Raw genomic sequence first — 19,293 nt, forward strand, 5'->3', positions numbered from 1 at the left:
GATTATTAGCTATGCATGAGAGGAACTATCTGTGGTGGACTCATCAATGGCAGTTAATTAGTTCAGATGCTTGTTTGTGTTGTCACCGAGATGTCTGTTTATATTTACCAAGCGATCTGCGGTAAAACTGTAGCCACTGCACGCTCCGCCAGGCGTGACACAAACAGCATGTTTATGGGGTTTTTTTTTTTACATTCCAGTCACATTAAAGGGGACGTCCTCAGAGAAAAAGAGTGCAGCCGAGTTTCAGGCCACATCGTTGGAGGAAGAATGGCAAAGGATGCTAAATTGTCTGTGCCTTGGCTTGAATACCCAAGAGAGATTATTTTTCTGTCAAACTTGACTCTAAACTAAAGTGAATTACAAATAAAATCTGGCACTTATTTTGTTCGGAATCATTTTCACAAATTTCGTAACGTTTGAAAAACGTGACAAAAAAAAACAATAGTATATTATACCTTATATAAATTAATATCTTCAGATATGATATTTACAGATAGTGTAACCCTGTCAGCTTAAAATATGGGCCCAGTGTCCTCAGTGCAGCAATGACACCTGATGACATTTCCTCATCTTGTCTGGACAGGAAGCTGTAAAAAAATAAAAAATAAATAAAGATCAATACTAATATATATATATATATATATATATATATATATATATATACACACACACACACACATAGTGTTCCTGTAGCTCAATTGGTAGAGCACTGGGTTGGGGCAAGGTTGGGGGTTCGAATCCCCGGGAACACATGATAGATAAAAATGATAGCCTGAATGCACTGTAAGTTGCTTTGGATAAAAGCGTCTGCTAAATGCATAAATTTAATTTTTAATTAATTTAATATATTATTTCTAATTAAAAAACATTTTTTATTGATTATAATTAATACATTTTTACCTTCTTAGAGCAAAGAGTTCCCACATAGCCACTTCTGCAAGTGCACACATTGGGTCGGACACATCGGCTGCCGTACAAACACCTCCGTTCACAGATTGCTGTGAGAAATCATGTCATTATTAACAGTTTGTCAGGTTATATTTTAGATACAGATTTAGAACATTACACATATAAAACATGATATGCAAAGGAATGTGCAAATGTAATGGCAGAAATTGAAACAATTGATACTGAGAAAAACGTTATGTTCATTTTCCATGTTCAAGACCAAATTGTAAACAATTCATCAAAACTAAATGTCATCAAATTCTAAATTCATCAAAACTAATATATATATATATATAAATCCAAAATCCAAGTCAAGTTTAAAAATCCATCGTAGCTCTCAAATCTCAATGAATATATCACCAGTAGATCTAAAGTTTAATTTTGAGTGAACCATTCCTACACGGGTCAAGCTCAAGGCGAAGGCATTTTAAACTGACCCCGATCCACTCCCCTCGTGTGAACATCAGCATTTTATGTTTTCTTTCAGCAGTAAACGTGAATTCCTGCTGCACTGCCAAACACAGACAATCTGTGCTGTTAATCACCAAACGTATCGCCAACCACTGCATAGCGCAGGAACCGAGGAGATGCAGTTTAGATTCTCTTACTGAGAACGAGAGCGAGTGAAGCGCGTGTCTTTGGAGGCTCACCACAGTGACTGTGGTGAAAGGATTGCATTTCTGTTACTACGACCACTTACGGATTTGGCAGAGAGTTCCCTTCCAGCCGGGACGGCAGCGGCAGGTGTTCGGTCCCACACATTCACCTCCATTTAAACACTTCTGCAGACACACAGCTGGAGGAACAGAAACAGAGAGAGAATCTACATCAAACAGACAAACAAGGCTCAAACTACGGGAACACATTAGCAAAAGTGTGATTGTTGTATTATATAAGTAGAATTGTTGTAGTTTCTATTAATAATTACATAAGAATTGTGAGATTTATGTTTAAAGACACTTCTCTCAGGATGCTAACATGAGGTCAGGAGATCACTTCGAGGTCTCTGTCAGGATGAGGTTTGGTACTCACGTTTATCACATCTCTTTCCCCTCCAGCCTGACGCACAGTCACACACATCTGGTCCCACACATCGTCCTCCATTCATACACACCTGTAGAGAAATGGAAAGGTAAAGGTGGATTAACTCGGACCAATAGGGTAAAATAACCTTCTTTTTTGTAGACAGATAAAGCAACTTTTATGGATTTTAGAGTCTGGTTGGTCAAGATGCACCTGAAATACTTATCACAACTTTGACAATAGGAACTGATCATTCAAAAAATAAAATATTTAATAATACTTAATAATAATAATTAACTTAAAGATTTTTTTTTTTTTATGATTAGTACTATTATTATAAATAATATTTTTTTAATAGTTATAATTTAAATAGTTACTTTTCACATTTAAAATTGCATTTTTCATTATTTATCATTCGTTATTTTAATTATTTTCATTAATTTAATCAAATATTTTTTTTTCTGAATACTGAATAAATGTTTTATTCATAAGTTAAGATTTTTTTATTGAAAATTTTATTTCAATAATAAACAATTACATTATTATTATTAATAATAATAAAATTTGCATTTTATTCAATATTTTATTCAAATTATAATTTTAAAATTATATTATACGATTAATTATATTATACGTTTTTCATTATATAATAAATTACATGATTGATATTGCTAAAAAAATATTGTTTCTAATAATGTTTTATTCTTCACACATTATGAATTGTATCTACTTAAAATTGTATTTTGTATTATTGAATATTTAATATTACATTATTATTAGCATTAGCATAAGCGTTTGTTCATTACCACTGTATTTAAAAGCAAAAATCAGTAAGCCGTTTACTCTCTGGTGTGAAGTGTGTTCGGAAAAACCTAAACATAAAAAAAATTTACATTCTCAAATGTTATTTTAATTGGAATATACATATAACGAGACTTGCCATCTAAATGAGTTCATCTAGTCCTGATTCCATATGTCTCATAATTCTCACACTGACATAATGCAAATAATCTTTGCTCAGATACATCTTTCGTCCTCCTCGATCAGACAGGCCATATCTAACTTCTCAGCTAACGTCTGATCCTGGCTCCCAGAGCACCATTCTCTGTTATTTCGATCAACAAAACATCTCTATGCTTTCCTTCCGTGTGCTGTGAATTAAATCCCATCATGTCATGTGTTATAAAGGGGGCATAGAGATACAATACTATAAGTTTATGATTGGAGCTTTACCAAAACCTGTTCCTATCAAGCTCAGGTCAGATAGAAGTCCTCCAGAAACATGTCAGAAAGACAACACTTACTTTTCTCACAGTGCGGCCCAGAATATCCCTCCACACATGAGCAGATGTTGTTTCGTATGCAGTGACCTCCGTTCTTGCAGGGTGGACTGCACACGGCTGAAAGAAAGAGAAGTACGAAAAATGACCAGCATTTGATGAATGATAACCACACCAGTGTTCTCTGAACTGATGACGGACACATCAAACAGCCCTAAGGTGAAATAACCAACAGTGAATCTGACATGACTGGGAAAACACACTCTAAAAGCTCCTACATTTCACAAAACCTGAAGCAACCCAGACATTAGAGTCATTCCCCATCATCAAAAACATCTTTACCAAGCAGCTGTTTCAATCCATTAAGTGAATCATTCCTCACCACATGAAGCTGCTGCAGAGGAATCGATATGTACACATCAAGCGCCCTAAATCTGGGGCTACGACATAAGCGCAAGACTTCAATAGAATCTAAATGGTTTTTAGGGCTGGTCCATTTTATCGTTTTAAAGTGCAGTAGTAATGCTTCACCCCACGCTCTTAAGAAATTGATATCCAGTAAGCTCTCGACAGAACAAGGCCATGCATCAGGAAAATTGATTCAAAAAGAAATGCAGTAATACCGTTTTGACACCGAGTCCCGTAGAAACCAGGCTGGCAGGTGCACGTGTTCAAGCGAACGCAGGTTCCGCCGTTGAGAAACACAGGGTCACACAGAGCTGGAGTCAGATACACATATTAAATATTAGGTGAATAAAATGCAAGTAGTTGTTTTGGGGTCAAAATCACAGCTCAGCTGTTAAAAAGTAATGATTTACTCTTTAGGAGAGACTTAAGTTATTGTTCACTATCAAGCTCTTTTGAAATTCATAAACTAAATGGTACATGCTGTGATACAATGATGTTTTATATAGCTGCAAGTTCTGGCCTAGACGTTTGATGTAATATTAAACAAATATAACCTTTTATATATATATATATATATCAGTGTTGTTAAATAAAACTATTACTTTTTGTATTTTATTTGCTTAGTGAGATGGAAATGATATAAAATAGAAATAACAGATGAAAACCTAAACTTTAATAACAGGTGTTCATCATTAATTGTCAATCATCTCATAAATATGTCCTAGGTTTCAACACTGCTTCAGTGCTACACAGTAAAAAACACACTTAAAACACTTAAAGTGTTAATTTTAACACTACTAAATTTGATATATGGTTCCAATTTATCTAGTATAAAAAGTACACCTTACGTAGTGTTGAATTTACAGTGTTAACACTTTACAGTGTAGAAAATTACACTGCGATTACATAAATCTTACCTGTTTCATTCATGTATGTCTGACACATACCAATCACATTAAGTTTATTAATTTGTTTATGTTAAAACTATGTAATCCAAAAAGATGGAAAATTTTTATGCAATTGAAAAACATCAAATTTAAGGTTAAACATATATATATATATATATATATATATATTTAAAATGTTTTTGGAGTGCAAAAATACAAGTTAATTCTCTCTCTCTCTCTCTATTCATGAAAACATCCCTTACCTATTACAACATCTTATTGCATCACCTTACTGCTTTGTTAGGAGGATCAGAGTTGACATATATAGTTTTTTTGTCAAATATTGTTTATGTGAATAAAAACTACATTTGTTACTGCGAGGCTCTCCGCTCAATTGATAGTAATTGATCCACACAGGTGGATGAGAAGTAGTTATCATCAGGCTGAAATAATAGCTGGTGTTTTCTCTAAGCCACCAGAATGGAATGAAAAATGAACAGATAGAGGTTCTAGCCTACATCAGCTAAATGCCACCAGGAAGCAGCACACACACACATATAATGGATTTAGTGAGAAGAGATTGGTCCCAGTGGGAGCCAACCACACACACTCTCACCTGTCTCACACGATGGTCCCGTCCACCCTGCCAGACATTCGCACTCATCCGGTGAGGCACACTTCCCACCGTTTTGACAGTGACGTTTACATACGTTTACACTGTGTAAATGAAACCAAAACACATGCAATACAATATTTGACCACTAGGGGTGCAAGAGCTCATGCTTAACATGCACATGAAATCCAAGCTAACATGATTTATCAGGACTCACTGGTTTCACATCTGAACCCTACGAAGCCATAGGGACATGAGCAGGTGTCTCGACCCACACAGATGCCTCTGTGCAGGCAAGGCAAACTGCAGAGAGCTGCGGTAATATTCATACGACCAAATGCACACAAAATACATTCATATATCACACAAAGCAAACCACTAATGCATAACTCAGCAAGCATGTACAGATTATTTGGCTCTTGCCTTTTTATGGAAAGTTAAAATGTCACAAATTTGCAAAAGAGTACCAAAAACAATATTTGAGGCCATCTGTATGCTATATGATACAAGTTCACAAATTAACCTACACGGGTATAAAATGGACAGCCATTTTCCTAAACATAAAATGTGCATGCAAACTTTTTTTCAAATGAAACTCTCTCTAGAACAATGTTGACTCCTATTAAATGTATAAATACCACCAGACTCCAACTTGTAATAAAGGTAGCATAGTATGGTTCATTAACAAAAAGCTGTGATGTAAACAAAAGGTTACTGACATTTTTTTAAGAGAAAATTACAATTCACAAATTCAAGGCTGTGACAAACAAAAGGCTATTGACCATTTTAAAAGAAAGGACCAGAAACAGCACTTGTCAAGCACATATCTTAGGGCTATTAACTCAAAAACGCCTACATACTGCGAAAAAAAAAAGAAGTACTTTTTACACATTATTTACACCAGTGCTGAACGGCAATGACATTTCAGCACTCTTAACGCTTTCACAGTTCTCTCCATGGTAACCTGACATGCAGTCGCATACATCTGGCGCCACACATTTGCCTCCGTTCAGACAGGCTGGACTGCAGATAGCTGTGAGAATCCAAAATGTCGTCATTCAACAATTACGTTATTCCAAAATGAGCTTGTTAGTGTGATTGTACCTATTACCATGTTTACAACATTTATAAACATTGGTGTGTGCTTGTTTGTGACCTGTTTCACAATTTGGACCACTGTATCCCTTCTTTCAACGACACGTGTTGGGGGCCGTACACTCCATGTTTCTACCACAGGCATGTCTGCACACAGCATGAAGGCACAAATGACATGCATACACAAATAACACATGGTCAGATTCACTCCATCAAAAGGCAAACACATACTTGCCTCCATCTGCGGCCTGAAGCACAGGAAGCAAAAACATATATAGATTCTGTATGTACTGTATCCATTTTAAACATGTACCTTTCAATTTAAATTAAAGCAAGTTATTGCTAAAGTGCAGATGACGCAAGTGTTATTTTTTTTAGATCATTACCATGCTTGCTTTTTAAAATTCACCCTAAGTTCTTCCTTCAAGCATTCTGAAAAACACAAGACTGATTTGAATAGTTGGGTAACATTCACCACATATACTTCCTGTTTAATAAAAAGATGGATCCACTACCATATGCTTTGTAGAGTTCAACACAAGACACCTGTGATGGTTTTGTGCATGTTAACACAATATTCATACCTTGAAAACACTGCCTGAAAATAATTCTTGAATGCATAAATAATCATTGTCCTGAGCGAATTTCAACATAGTAATTCAATTTCATGGGATTACGATAGCAAACATGTTTCTAGTAATTCTTCCACCCACTGCTCAGGTTGCTGTCATGTTGACGAACCCATGGGATGGAGCTCAAGGAATGCATTTATTCCTTATGCCTAGAGCATGCTTGGGGATTGAGTTTATTGTTTACACCAGTTACTGTCAGTTGGCAGTCTTAAACTCCACATGCTGCACACTTCTCTGTAGTCTAGAACTCAGAAGGCATGCCCACAATTTGCTCAATGACCTATTGCACATTAAATTGGCGATTACTATAAAAAAATTGGTAGTTATAATTGTACCAACTAGCTTTGCACCATTTCTTCGAGTCTGGGTCCACCATTTAACCTGGATGCTTAATCAGGAATGTACCAGTTTGATACAATGACACTTTTGAGGAACAAATAATCACTGAATAATATTGTGGTATCAACTATTTCAGGTAATAAAGAAAAGTCATCTATACATCTAAAATTACCTCTGCACATTCGACCATCTCCAGTGTACCCCAAAGGACACCGTCCACATCTGGGTTGCCCATCCCCTGTAAGCTTACAGTGGACTCCTAGGAAGCAAGAAACATCTGCACAGGAGAAACTTCTCTCCTCTAACAGAACCACCTTTTTTCTTTTGCCTTGGTCTCTACCGTTCTGAAGAGTTGGTTGTCAAGAAATTGGGTTTGGCTTTGTTCACCAAGGTAGGTGAAGCTCTCTTGAGGCAGTGTTTTGGTCTCGTAGGGGTCTCGGATTCTGGCTCCAAGACCTCCATCAGCGGAGAACTCAGACTCCATAAAGGAGAAGGAAAGGGAAGTTAGGGCTGCTGTCAGGGGTTTTGGGGTGTCTGGAGGTGTCCAAGGTCGAGGTCGGGTAATTGTGACCAGACTGGATTGCTGTGGAGACTTCTTCAGTGCCTTGAAGTGTGAGGTAAAATTACTTTTCCAGGCTTGACTTCTGCAAATCCACCTGCCGAGACTTTAAATGAAGCATCTCGCTCCTCTGGATTCGGAAGAATGTTCAGTTGATCGTGAGAGCGAGAGAAGAGTCGATCTCTGCTCGATTTCCCTGTGACAGATGGAAAGGTTGGCGGGAGTGGGATGTGAGTGGGGGCCTGATGGTGTGGGTCCCTTGCTGGTGAGGATGGGTGTCTCTGAGGGTGCCTGAATGGAAGGACGGGGCGGTGCAGATGGGGAAAGTCGTGGGAGACATGAGGTAGGTTGTTCTTGGCTTGGGTCATTGGTGGAGAGTAACGCGGTGCTGGATGAGAGGACAAGCTTATTATGCAAGATGAAAAGCAACTTGTCAAGCTTATGAACAGTAAATACTTTAAATCCAACTTAAAATGTTTACTTGTCAGCCACAACAGGACATGGTAAGGCTCATTACATTAAGGCAGAGGTGTCCGAACTCGGTCCTGGAGGGCCACAGTCCTGCAGAGTTCAGCTCCAACTTGCCTCAGCAGCACACCTGCCTGGAAGTTTCTAGCATTCCTAGTAAGATTAGCTGGTTCAGGTGTGTTTAATTGGGGTTGGAGCTTAACTCTGCACGACATTGGCACCAAAATAAAAAAGGGATTGATAGCGTATTCTGCAGTTATGATTCATCTATATCCTCTGGATATCTTGAAAAGACCTTTTTACACAATTTTACACAATGAGACTACCATAACTGCAGTTATAATGCAATGGCGCTCAGTACTAGCTTAAAACATCATGGTGGTATATTTACTTATAAACAACAGATAGTCTCTGTGGCTGCTCTACAAGATTTATTTCGTCCCCCATCCACAAGCGAGGAAAAAAGACATAATACAACAAAATGCAATAACAATAACAGAGACACACAGTTGTTTCTGAGTGTGTAAGAATCTGGGATGCATGTGGCAACAATAAGGGAATTAGCTTGCAAAATGAAGCTGTTTCTTTTTAAGTTCCCACTGTGGCTGCTCATGGATTCACTCCTGATAACGGCACTATTAGGAATGATTCCAGCAGTGGTCCATTCACAGGGGAAAATGCATTAAAAGTCATTACCCCACTCTGAAGGCTTTTACGGTCTTGCTGTGATACTGCAATTTAGGAAAATGTATTTGAGGGATTTTTTTAAGCAAAAGAACAGATTAAGAAGTCTAACAACATTTCCATTGAGTGAAATGTAACATACTGTACTTTGGGGATAAGAAGGGATAAGATGCAGTCTGGTAGTTTTACTTTTTTTATATAAAAGGAGAATCAAAGCCCCCACCCAAAAAATATAATAAAATCCTGCTACTCTTGTTAAAACCCAGTTTTCTGTTAAATCTTCCTCACTGTTTCCCCCCTCCTCATCTCCTAACTAAATGAGTTTACACATTCTTTCCCTAATTCCTTACTGTCTTTTTCCGTTCCCTATACTCATCAGCCAAAAACACATTTTGGGTCAGCAACCACCGTGCCGCAGACTGTGCATGACTGAGCATTAGACACTTCCAGATCACACTTATCAACCGTATCAATGCACCTGTCACATTCTGAGGATTACGACAGGCTTGTTTCCTGTTCGTTATGTTTTTCTCTAATTATTGGAGCGCTACAGTATGCTTTCAGGAGATGAAACAAGGTGAATTAAGAAAAGATTGATGAGAAACAAAAAGTGTTCATGAAGTTCATGATAATGCAACAACTTTGAAAAAGTTTTATTGTTTAGGTCTGTGTTGATGAAAGGATGTGTGTGTGCGCATGCAAGTTTTCAATTCAACTCAATTATTAAACAAAAAAAAAATATATATATATTTAAGCTTCGGAAGACTGATTGCAATGTTAAGTTCAAAAAGTACTTACTGCTGTGCTTTGATTGTTTTGTGCAGGTGCGTCCATTTCCCTGGTGACCTGGTGGACATCGTCCACAGACGTAGCCAGTGTAGGGGGCGGCCGGAGGTCAATGCACTGAACACCTGGAAAACACGGCATACTTGCACACTTGGATGTCAAATTTAGTCTGTTGAGAAAACCTGCACCGCAAAAAAACACTGCTTTTTAGATTTACCATTAATATACAGATGTAATTTTTGTAAGTGTTTACTCATTAGCATGTTAATAGGAAATTGATGTGAATTTAGGGTCAGAAGATGTCCTTCCGTTTTTTCACCTTCAACTCCTACCAACAATCTCACACTCTCACGTGGCCTCCACAGCCTACAACAGTTGCCCAACCGCAACAGACTGGTGAAGGATTAGCTATGAAGGGAAATTGAGGTCTCACTCATACACTAGGGAAGATGAGCTGATGTCAGAAGGTGTGAAGCAATACCCTGAAATTTTTACCTCATTTCCTGCGACTAAAAATTACCCCATTGTTTTATACACCACTAAACAAACTGGTGTCATTTTACTCCACCACATCTATGCTACAGGATCCATCTGAAACACTTCTGGAGCATGCAGGGAATTATTTTTGTGGCAGTATATGGGGTCACATCACCATATTTTATTAAATAAGTATGACCTCATCTTGCTCACAATCACCCAGACGCATGCACCTTTTCTGTCGAGCGTCACGTGTCGTGTCAAATAAGACAAGAAGCCTGCCCTCTGCCAGTGGAGCAGAGAAAGATAAAAGAGTTAGCAGCTGTCTTCCATTAAAAATAGATTTATCGGCCCTATGATTACACATATCAAGGGTTATTGCCCGGGTTTTTTGTCCCATTTCCACAAGGTCAGCTCAAAACCCTTAGACAACGACAGGATTTATCGGCCGAGGTGGATGACAGCTTGCATCCCCTCTGCTTGCCATCTCATCTTGCTCTATAAGTGTGATGGCAGGCAATTTGCAAACCGGCAAGACTGTATTAGCAAGAGCTGAGGTGCTCCCAAGGATGATAGTGGCTTTCCAGAGCGGGCTATTTCTCCCTGTTCCTCAAACTCTGGACTTATCTACCTTTTAGAAAAGATTACTTATGAGATAGCAAATCTCTGTGGACTTTACAAATTCCCCCGTCCTCCATCCCAATCCTTTTGTTTCCTTTCCTGCATTAATTACAATAGAGACAAAAAAGGTAAGTGCAAACGAGAGTTCCACAAAATACAAGAAGACGTATTCTTTGAATTGCTTCGAGTGTAGCCTGAGGAAAAACGGCGTCGGGGACACGGTCTAATTTAATTTACAATTAGCATTTACAAAAAAAGACAACTAGGGTACCTGAGAATGACAATAATTAATTTAACATTGGGGTTTATAGCACACAGTAACTCAAATCTAGGAGACTCTTTTGGGATCCTATTAATATATATTTCTACATTGGTTATAACCTTTAAAACCCCATATACGGTGACCCTCTTAGTCAGAAATGAAAATGTTCTTTGCACGAAGAGAAGCATGATGCTGAAACATCCAATTATGATAAAATCAACATCTTTCCATAGAAAAGATCAATACCAAAAGAGATCTCTTGAATATCTCCGTGTTTTTCTTTAGACTGAAATTGGGATTCAGTAAGAATCCAATTAAGACACTTTCTGCATATTGTGCTTTTCCTCGGGGTAATTTTAGTAATCTCAAGTATGCCTGCACTGGAGTCTAAGAATTTGACATTGTCAAACTGTGCTGTCATTTGCAGTAATAAATTCAAAATTCTAATTTTGAACACATATTTCTAATGAAAATCGTTATAGACCAAATAATCCAAAACGTATGCTATCCATGTTAATTCTGTAACCCTAAAGTCTTAAGGTTTGCAAGTCTCATTTGTCTCTTTTTATTTCTCCAAAAAAAATGTCAAAGAAAAAAAAAAAAAAAAACGTTGAAGGAAATATTGAAAGAAGATGTGTTTAAAAAAAGCCTTCAAACATGTCTTTGCAAAGCTGGTTAGACTAGAGTACAAAAATTGCCCGGGGACCCCCTCAAGTCTCCCTGGTTGATGTCTCATCTTTCTTTCTTTCAATTTTATTCCCAAAGGACATAACCTGAGGGAGTGAAAAGGGAGAAGAGAGGGAAGATGAGGAGAGTCATAAAGCCAATTTACATCCCCCATCCTGATGTCCTCCAGGGGTTTGTTGTAACAGTCCGAGCAAATATTGATTGGAGAGTCTGGTATCTTGGCAAATATGAGCACACTTTGGGACATCAGATCTTTTCCAAAACTCTATACACTCTCAGAAAAATACAAATACAAAAGCTGTCACTGCGGCAGTACCTTTTCAAAAGGTACACTTTTGTACCTTTTCGGTACTAATATGTACCTTTAAGGTACCAATATGGACTGTTTAGGTACAAAGGTTTGCCTTTTGAAAATGTACCGCCCCAAGTGACAAATTTTGTACTTTTTTTTTCTGAGTGTGTAGAAGATTACTAGAAAAACATCTAATATCTAGTTATTAGTTCTCCTAGACAATCGAGTTGATGGGATCAAAATCAATTGTTTTCATCTCCTGCTTCTTAGATTTTAGTTTTCTCCTGAGAAAAAAATGCCAGGATTAATTTTAATGTCTCTCCTAAAATGTGAAAAATGAGAAATCTGAGACTCAACCGAAACTTTTATTTGTATCTCAGTATAGAGATATTACAGAGATTTGTAATTTCAATTTTCCCTATGGGACAATACATGCGATACCAAACAGATGTGACTATGTGTCTCTTGACTATTACTCTTCCAAACAGAAAGTGAGAGGCGTCCTTTACCTAACCCTGCTCTGTTGGGTTTCATAGAGCGTCTGAATGCCTGGCATGGCTAATTAGAATCGCTAATTTCAGGCATTATACCAAGACGAGAGAGGGTAAGAGGTGTGGGCACAAAGGCACACAAGCAGGCCTTGTCTTGCTTTGTGCTTAGCAGCTGGAGGTAAGTCATTTCCTGGGAACATCACACACACAAAAACCCAGTGCAGGAAATAACTCTAGGGGGAATGAAGGGACATCACGCTGCGTTAGGGAAAGACAAAGAATCGTTTTCTGCAATGTCATGACACCAGCAGTGGGCGATTTGGCTCCAAACAAAACCCTCACGGCTTTGTTTCCTGGCCATCTGTGGACATGTAGAGACAGAACAATGGAAACAACTACTTGCCAGTTCTCTGACTCGCGCTGGTGGCGGCTTTGGTGACCGAGGTCTTGCTTGAAGCTTCGTTGGACTCCAGCGGGAGGTGAGTGGAGGTCGTTTTAGAAAGGGTGGCGGGCATTTTGCTGATGGGCCGCACTGCGGGAGGCGCAGATGAGGTGATGGTGTGAGAGGTGATGGGACGAGATGTGACCAGTCTTGCTGGTGCTGATGAAAAGAGAGAGAGAGAAAAGATTCAAAATCAACTAGACCGCTTTTGCTACTGATGCCTCAAGTGCCGAATAAAGGACAATTGAGTTGTGTTCTGTTATTATCTCAGTTAAATACTTTTGGACCTTCTAAATGACACTGAAAAATTTGTTACTTGCATCTGATGAATCATCACAAGCTTGCGGTTAAACCTTCTCTTTGGTTTCTGCTGAAGAAATGAAATACTATGGAATGAAAAGATTGCATCTTTAGCTCTTTTTTACCTTATTTTCAAGACCTCCACCTTGGGTTCTGTGAACATCTTGTACCATACTTGGCCTGATTCAACAACTGCCTAACCATTCCTCTAGAAAGGAACAGTTTCAGAGTTGTTTCAGAGGCTGTCGTCTCCTAAGCTTATCAGAAAATCTGCACACCAGAGACGTGAGAAGCTGACTTCCTCACTGTCTCTGTATCTCAACACGAAAACTACAGAGGGGATGTTTTACCAATTATCTCTGGACAAGCTCAGAGTCTGGCATGTGCACAAGGTGGATAACTATCATATGCCATCTGGATTGTATTGCTCTCCCTCATGCAGTTCTGCTGGTCATAATCAAAGTGGGGTGGTGGATCCAGCTCTCTCTGCTCTGTTGTATTTCTGTATGCTGCAGTCAGACAGATTGTGTTTGTAATAGAGGCCCGTGCCTGGATGAAGGAGTCATCAAATCACAGTCCCTCTGATGGAGGAAACCGTGAACACAGAGCTTACTTAGACGAGGGATTTTCGCTTGCAGATTACGGTCAAAAGACATTTGCAAAGCATTTTGTCAAGGAACATGGAGGGAGATGGAAAACAAATCCCCTTGAGCAACAGTGCAGAGACAAACACAAAAAAAAAAACTACTGACTGAGCTTTAAGATCCTAGGTTTGTGAAAGGCTCAATGACAATAGATGTCTGATTTGATGCAAATTTGATAGCTTAAAATGCACACAAGGTCTCAGAAATCTGCTATTTTGTATTCAAACTTTTTTCTTTTTTTTTTAATTTAAAAAACCCTGAACTAACATTTTTTTCTCTTTTTTTTCCCTTTTTTTAAATCAAGCATTTGTGTATTAATTTTGTCAAGAATTGTATTACACCATTTAAATAAATAAATAATACATTAAAATAAAATTACATTAAAATTCAAATTAAAATACATTTTAGTAAAAAAAAAATTCATCACAAGTGTATTCATTCAATGCCTGTGTTGTTTATTTTTAACAGCTGTTTTAATAATTGTACGTTTTATGTTTTTTTTTAAACATATTACACATTATTTCTTGATAAATGTATTTTTTAAAATCCTAAATCCTAAATATTATATTACATTTTGAAAGTTAAAAAAATTTGAAAAAAGGTTTTTTGTTGTTGTTTTTTTCACTAGTCAAAATAATGTAGCTATTATTTTATTGAAATACACTATTTTGACTACTGTTTGGCAAATCTGTGAGCATATCATACAGAGAAGCACTCAAGCTGCGACTTTGATGCTTTGAAATGAAAAGCCTTGTGTTCCCTGAAGTTAACTCAGGGCAGAACTGCAGGTTTGTGCTGCTTTGGCACCTGCGGGTGAACATAAAACAAAGTGTTTTCTTTTTTTGTGTGTACAACAAAACTGAGGTCATATTTTGTTTAGGACTGTTTAACTTAATAGCGAAAGTCTCTTTTTCATAAGTAGATGAGCTTTGGGAGGAACTATAGTTTTCTTGCCTTTGCAGAAGATCCCGTCTCCCTCTAGGCCCCAAGGGCAGGTGCCGCACCTGAAGAAGCCAAAACCATTCACACACCTGACGCCAGGAAAACACCGCTCTCTCTTACACTCATTCACATCGTCCTGACACATGGCACCTGTGAACAGAAAACCGAAAAGCATTATTATTATTAATATTATTATTACTATCATTAAATGTGTGTTTGTGTATAAATGTTTTTCAGTAACACTTTTGCACATTACATTGTCATGCCAGTAGGTGGCGGAAAGTAACTTGAGTGATTCAATCATTTATTCGTCCAAAACACAGATTTCTTAATAAATGAAACAAACCTCTGTTTTATAGTGTAGTCACATTTGCGAAATTAACCCCACTGTGAAATTTGCAAGTGGGACCTATCTCTGACAAGAAATTCATTTGGATTTCTATAGAAATTAATGGATTTTGCACCTGTTACCAGACCTATCAATGAATCATTCCCTCAAACAATTGGTTCAATACACTGATTCTTTCAAAAACAAATCAAGTTAAAGTTTCAAAAGTAATTGAGTCATTCACTCAAACAATTCACTAAAAATAATGACTCTTTTAGAAACAAATCAAGCTAGTCTTATAAGTATTTGAATCACTCACTCAGATGATTCATTCAAACAAAATGATTCACTCAGGAACAAAATGCTTTACTTTAGAACTATTGTCAATGGCGGGAGCAAACATACACAATGTAACTGAAAATAAAATTAATTTTCATTAAATTATAATAGTGACTGCACAGCAATTACACGCTACCACCAGAATCATAGCAGCAAGTTTGCATCAATAGCGAACCTCAAAGCGTGACTAGTAAATGGTTGGCCAATATCTTGATTCATTCTGCATATAGGTATGTTTATGGTTATTGTCACTGTCTGTGAAAAACAATAGCATTTTGAGCAAAATACTAAGCTTCAAACCTCTACTAATTTTTTATTTATTTTAATTTTTATCTAATAACTCCAAACACACTTCTCAGATGCAGAACTTTGAGACGGAAGTTCAAATACTCTGGAAAACACTAAAACTGTGGTGAAACATTGTTTATAGCGGGAGGTAATCATTTCCTTCACTCTTTCCTCTGCTAAAACATCAAGTGGCCATACCAAACACTGCTTTCAGCAAAGATAAAACACTTCTGGGCTGATTCATCTCTGTGTTTTGGCCTGTTTATTACTCCCAGCAGCAGAATAGCGTTCAGATACTCTTTCCATTGTGGGATCAGTAGCTGCTGGGCATTTGTCCATTTTTCTTTCTTTCTTTCTTTCTTTCTTTTTTGTTTGTTTGTTGTTTGTGGCTTCTCTTAGAAATGTGTTTGAAGGGGATCTTTAATAATGTCCAAACCATCTGCAAAGGCCCAAAGCGTTACGAACCGCAGCAAAGCATAAACTTTTATCCAATCAGCAGTGTTGGTTTATCTCACGCATGCATCGCTATTGGTGGAAATGGACAAACTCTCTTTGTGACTGGATCAAGAATGAATCTGAGCCAAGAGTTTGTGCTTATTTAGAAGACCTGCTTCGTAATCAATAAGAAAAAAAATGCACACACACATACAAATAAATACAACTTTTATCCAAGGATGAAATATGGGCGAAAAAAAATAAAACCTTAGTCATAACTCTTAATTGTTCCATGTGGATTTATATTAGTGTCAATATTAACGGATTAACATATATAAACCTATACTCCAATTTTAAGGCTTTACTTGTTTATGAAGATCTTTTTTTGATGTGAAGAGAAGGTACAAATTAAATGAATTACATTTATTAAAATATATACTCCACAACCCTGTAAATGATAAGATATGAATATGAAATAAAATGTAGTAGAAATAATTCTAATTATATATATATATATATATATATATAACACACACACATCATTTTTTTAAGGCTTTATTTATTTATGAGGCTATTTATTTATTTATTTTTAAATGTGAAGAGAACGTAAAGTATTTAAATTAATTAATTAGTAAAATAAGTCAAGTCAAGTCACCTTTATTTATACAGTGCTTTAAGATATTAATATGGTATATTAATTAATAATCAAATATTTATATAAAAATAATAATAAATAAATAAACAAGTGTATATATATATATATATATAGAAACCTTCAGTTTAACATAAACCACAAGGCTATGAACACTTCTGAATGATCACATGTATTTTTCACATATTAATTCAGCAGGAAAGCGAGATATAGTTCCAGTTGGGCCAACATGTTCATAAAAAGATCAATTGCAGTTCTGAATCTCCTGAAATGGTCATTTTCAATAAGTTAAGGAGAGAAAATGGGACTTAATTTGTGCATTGTAGGTTGAAGTAAATACCTGTGAGTCCAGCAGGACACTGGCACTGGAATCCGTTGATCAGATCCACACACACTCCTGCTCCACACGGGCTGGAGCCGCATTCGTTCTGCTCTTCCTGGCACAGGTCGCCATGGAAACCCGCCGAGCACACACACAGGTACTCGCCGCCACACGGCTGCACCATCACCTGTAACCATGGAAACATGGACAGAAGTGTAAGGTAACGCAAAGAAAAATAAAACAAAGTTAACTATGTATCTCATAACCACGTAACTTTCAGGCAAGAGTCTGAAAATTAAAAAAAAAATTATATATATATGTGTGTGTGTGTGTGTGTGTGTGTGATGGCTACGGCCACACAGGGTAACATCACCTCAATTCTAAACATTTGATTATGGTTTTAGTTCACCTCCATAGTTTGTTGCCCTTATTATTTACAGGCATCTAAACTATGTTATTTAAATAAGGAACACAATACAGTTTTGATTTGGTTTATTTTGCTTTACCTTGATTCTGACTTACAGGGAGTGCACTAAATCCATATTTCTTTGTGTTGAGTTACCTGGACCTGTTGGGGCGGTCCCTTCCTGGTTGGGCAAAAGGAGTGGCTAAAAGCTGAGGAGACCTATATCTGGGAGCCAGCTCATTAGGCCATACCATGTCTCACCATGTGCCAGGGGGATTTTGTCCTTAGTTAGCTCTCAAGTTCCCAAGTGTTAGGTTTGTTTACCCCTTCAATGTTATTTGGTTTTGTCAAGCTGTTATATAAGCTTTCTTCTGTGTCTTTTGGGGAGGTCAGTGTTTTGTTTAGTAAGCCTTGTGTTGTGAGTTGATGTATTTGAGCTTATATTCAGGTTATTTGTGTTGACCTCTTTTTAGGCCTAGTTATCAGTTTTGGTCCTTATGTAATTTTTCAATATTTTGGGTAATAAAAAAACCCACGTTTTTGAAAAACCTCCTGTGTCCTCTTGCCTCACTGTCCTGGTCCCTGACAGTGTGTGTGTGTGTATGTATTTAAAATTTCAGAAAGTTACACATAAAATATACAAAATAAAATATATAAATATTAGAGTATTTTTAATTGAATTTATTACTATGCATATACAACATTGTGAAACTTAAATAAAAAAAAAAATACATATATTAAATGTTATCATTTATGAAATTACAATTCAGTATTTTCATTTATATTAAAATATTTTCTTTAAAAAAAAACATATATATATTATTACAGACTCCTGTATGTGTGTGTATGTATGAAGTGCCTAACTGACCCAAAATTTTCTTTTTTTATTAATTTTTTTTATTCAGCAGTGTTGCTAATTGCATACAGTCTCTCTCTCTCTTTCTCCTGTCCTCAAACGACTGTATCTGTCAAACTCAGACAGTCTTTAATAAGCACTAGGAGGAAGGAAGCAGATGCTTGTTAGCTGTCTAGGTTCCACAGAGGAGATGGAGAGGACGTTTGGATTTCGTTGCACCACATTGCTGTGACACAAGACTCAGGGAAATCTGGGCAGCTGAGTTCTGCTGTACTCCTGCCATGATAAGAAGAAAAGAAAAGATAAGGCTGTACCATGGTAGTCAACCAATACATGCAACAAAGTACCATTTTGACTTGTCTAATATCATCTAGGCCAATCATTTGTTGTTTAAAGTTGAAGAAAGGCCTTTCAGGACCATATTCCAGTACTGTTTCAAAGATTCATTTGATCTTTCTATGAATAATTTCAAATCTTTGGAAAAGATCATGAAATAGGTGAATATACAAACTTGGCATTTACATTTAGTCATTTAAAAGACACTTTTATCCAAAGCGTTGAACAAATTGATTCACAAAGATGAATCAGATTTTCCAAATTTTACATAAGAGGGCAAAAACAGTTTAAGAGAGCATATATCATTACTGCTTAAACTCGCACAATAAAATGTGATGTCATACAACATTATGTTTATATGCTACTAAAATATAGTTTTTAATTATTGTAATAAATATTTATTTAATAATATCAAAAGGGTTTTTATTTTTTACAGTATTTTTATAAA

At 36.9% G+C, this 19,293-nt stretch overlaps 1 pseudogene; it reads right to left on the reverse strand.

The window, feature by feature from the left end:
• Positions 1-888: 888 nt before the first annotated feature.
• Positions 889-19,293, reverse strand: part of LOC132131371 (von Willebrand factor D and EGF domain-containing protein-like) — a 69,722-nt pseudogene continuing 51,317 nt past the window's right edge.

This window comes from Carassius carassius, chromosome 48 (genome assembly GCF_963082965.1).
Source record: "Carassius carassius chromosome 48, fCarCar2.1, whole genome shotgun sequence".
Classification (NCBI taxonomy): Eukaryota; Metazoa; Chordata; class Actinopteri; order Cypriniformes; family Cyprinidae; genus Carassius; species Carassius carassius.